Raw genomic sequence first — 4340 nt, 5'->3', positions numbered from 1 at the left:
GCTGTGGCACTGAAACAAAGCCTAGAGCTGTGAAACCACAAAGGATATGGTTGAAGAGTGAGAGGAACTTCATTATTTAAATAAATGTTTTCTTTCAAGATGGTTTCATTATTCACAGAAGAGTTGTGATGTCACTACAGAGTTACCATATACCCAACACTCCACCTCCTCTATTATTAACATGTTGCATTAGTACATCTGTCAGAACTAATGGGTCAATATTAATATATTATTTTAATTAAAGTCTATACTTTATTCATTTTTTGTCCAGTACCTCTTCCTTAGTATTTACCTAAGACCTTTTTATATTCAAGGATACATCCCATTCAGGGTACCACAATACATTTAGTTCTGACATCTGCTTAGGATATCTCTACTGTGATAGTTTCTCACTTTTTTCTTTTTTTGAATTTTGACAGTTTTGAGGAATGTTGATTAGATATTTTCCAAAATGCTCCTAAGCTGAGGTAGTCTGATGTTTTTCTCATCATTATAATAGGTCATATATTTTCAGAGGGCTTCCCTGGTAGCTCAGATGGTAAAGAATCTGCCTGCAATGCAGGAAATCTACGTTTTGATCCCTGGGTTGGGAAGAGCCCCTGGAGAAGGGAACGGCAACATTCCGGTATTCTTGCCTGGAGAATCTCATGAATAGAGGACCCTGGTGGGCTATAGTCCGTGAGGTCACACGAGACATGACAGAATGACTGATGCACATAGGTTTTGGAGGAAGACCACAGGGATAAGTAATCATTCTTAGCACATCTGATGAAGGGTACTTTTATCAACATAACTAATGAGGGTGACTTTGGTCACTTGACTATAACGGTATTCATCAGGTTTAACTACTGCAAAATTACTCACTTTTCCCCATTTCCACACAGTACTCTTCAGAAAGAAGTCAATATGCTCAGCCTACACTTCAGTGGAGATTTATGCTCCAACTTTTTCAAAAGAGACAATCTACATAAATTATTTAGATTTATTCTGCAGAGGATGTTTGACTAGTGTTCCATTTACTTATTCATTTAGTCATTTATATCAATGAAAGTCATTCACATTCATTTTATGTCTTGAGGGACAATCTAATGTTACTTTATTTTCTTGTTCACATGGTTCAATCTTCGACCATCGGGAGCTTTTCAGTTGGCTCCACAAGTTTATGCTGATGCTGCCAAATCGAATACGTTACAACATGAATTGTGCTAATCTCTTCCTTTGCATTTCTACAACCTCCCACTTCAATAGTGAGAATCATAGTTATCAGCATCACCAGTAACTTCCTTAATTTTTCAATTGTAGTATACATACTTTATCCCTCACAAGACATTTGGTACTGTCAAAAACATCCATTGAGACATTTGGTCCATGATTCATTAAATAATACAAACATTAACTTCATTGAAATGTTTTTTGAGTTATTTTTATTGTAATTCATTGCCAGTTATGGATTTCATGTTTATTCTTTCTTACCGTGAAGTTTGGCAGGGTTACTTTTAAGTCAATAAGTGGTTGCTCTCAAGTGTATATGGACCTGGTTTTTGGTTTTATATTTGCAGTATCTGTTAATAATTTTGTATATACAAATTTTGTCACCATCTTTGTGACAATGTTATCTGTTGGTGGCCATATTCAAGTGTGAATACAAAGAATCTAGGCGATCATTTTTCATTGTTTTGCTATTCACCTTTAACACTTCAATAAATTTCCAAATTGAAGAATGATGAACTACCATCAGCTGTTGAAATTTGCAATTCCAACTTTCTGTTGTTCACCTTGTGGTTGCCATTTAGTACTGATATGTAAACATTCCAAGTTTCTGGTGGAACTCTTGGAGCTTTTGATCTTCTTCTGCCTCTGCCTTGCTTCCATAGACTCATACTTTCTAAACATAATCCACTAAGTCATCTAATTTTTCTTCTGCCTTCTCCATAATGTATTTAAATTTTCATTTATGTCTTCTAAGGGCAGAAATAGAACTCCAAACTGCATGGATGAACACTTAGTGTGTTGGCTATTAATAACTATAGTGATATGCTCATATGCTCTCCCAAACAAGATTTTTTTGCCACAGTGATTGTGACAAATAAAACAAGCATCCTTTTCCTTCTTCATCTGGTATAGTCAAGTTGTATTTGTATTTGCCATCTCAGAACCCATCATGCACAGTGATTTATCCCACAATGTTGAGATTTATTTCCTGTGCAAACACAAGTACTTTCTCATATACATATCTGTGTCTTCTTACTTTTTCATTGTTAGTGCATAATTCAACAACACAGAAAAACCCAGTGCTACTCCATGCACAGTGAATAACTGAGTGAACTGTTGGGGTCATCTTGAAGATGTCATCACTGAATATGTATACTGGCACTGAAATATCAAATATTGTCTTAAGTTGCATTACTATAAATAAGAATTTTTTGGTGATTTTTGAGCACTGGAATCATGCATAAAAATCCCCATATCTTGTCACTTTATACTCCTCTGAGATTTTAATTACATGCAATGAAGTTAGGTTTGGAAGTCTGTGTCTGTTTTGAATTCTATTTACTGTCCCTATTATTGAATTTCTGGTCTGAATAACAGGACCTCTTCATCATGATGGATAATTCTTTGAAGTACCTGTGATGGTGTTGCATTTGGTTCTTCTTCTATATGCCATTTTAACCCATTCAGGGTTTTTCTTACTTCCCCTTTAACACTAGTGCTGTGCTGATGTTTTCCTGTCCCATCTTGAATGACTGTAATGTTAGCCTACTCCTGGCAGCTGTACATCAGGCTTGAAACAGTTTGTTCTCTTCACAGCATCAGTGCATCTTACTCCTATAATCTGTTACAGAAAAGGAAATGATACCAAAAACCATTAAAATATAGCATTGGCTTTTCTCTTTGTCAGTAACTATATCTGCCATATTCCACTAAGAATTTTCAACTAAAGATGTCATATTGCTAAGCAGCAGCAGAAGAAGGGTTACTTTTTTCCTTTTGTAGCCATTCAACCAGTGATCACTCATTCACCATAGGGAAAACCTTACTAATGTCTCATGAACTTGACACCCAGTTTTTCTGGGCTGAGAAGTCAGTAAGTAGGCACCAGATAAGAGCATGGTAGTCTACAATGATTCACAGGTGCTCAGGAAGTTTTCACCAGAAAAATCCCTCTAAACAGTGGTGGATGCTTCTCACAGTTTGCTACAATCATGCCTTTGTAGGACATCCATTCAATGCAAACATCACTATTAATTCTAGGTAATGGGATAGTTGTAGGGGTTTCATTAGATGCCTGGTATCCCCTCGTGGTGACTTTTACTCTACCTCCATGTCATAGGAGACCCACACCCATTCTCACCCATCCTAAACAAGTAAAACACTTGTCCATTTTACAGAGTAGACTTCATGATCTTTTTAATTTGCGTACATTAAAATTCACTCTTTCTGCCATAAAATTCTGTGAGTTTCATGGGTTTTGACTAAAGCATAATGTAATGAATACACCATTACAATATCATGCAGAATAAAGTTTCATTGCCCTGAAATATCCCCTGTGTTTCACTTTTCAACCTTACTTTTCATGCAAACCTTGACAATATTTACCTTCTTTACAGTTTTGCTTTATCCATATAACACATCAATGAAATTATGTAAAATAGAGCATTTTCAGACTAATGTCTTTTAATATGAAATATGCATTTCAGATTTATCTATATATTTTTGTGGCTGGATAGCTCATTCTTTTTTATCGCTCTTTCCATCATCTGAGTACCATAGTTTGTACACTCATTCACCTATTGAAAGACATCTTGACTGCTTCCAGTTTGGGGCAATTATAAATCAATCTGCCATAAACATTCATGTGCAGTTTTTTGTGGATACAAGTTTTCAAATCAGTTTGTAAATACCTAGAATGGTAGTTGCTTGATCATTTGATAGACTATACTTAGTTTTATTTTAAAAAAAAAAAATCCAGTTGTCTTTAATTTGAATGTCTTTGCATTTCCACCAGCAAAGAATGAGTCCCTGTTGCTTCCCATCCTCATCAGCAATTGGTATTGTCAGGACTTTTGATTTTAGCATCCTAGCAGGTGTCTAGTGGAAGTTCATTGTTATTTTAGTTTGCATTTCCCTAGCAACAGATGTATCTTTTCATGTGCTCTTTCCATTTTCATATCTTCTTGGGTGAAGTGTCTTTTCAAATCTTTTACCAATTTTTCGATTGAGTTGTTTGGCCAGTTTTTGTTGAGTATTGAATTATTTACACTGACTGCAAGTCCTTTTATGAGATTCATATTTTGCAAAAAACTTTTACTGTTTTGTGACATAAAAGTGTCTTTAACAGA

This window comes from Bos mutus, chromosome 5 (assembly GCF_027580195.1).
Source record: "Bos mutus isolate GX-2022 chromosome 5, NWIPB_WYAK_1.1, whole genome shotgun sequence".
In the NCBI taxonomy this organism is placed as follows: domain Eukaryota; kingdom Metazoa; phylum Chordata; class Mammalia; order Artiodactyla; family Bovidae; genus Bos; species Bos mutus.
Note: the sequence above shows the minus strand (reverse complement) of the source record.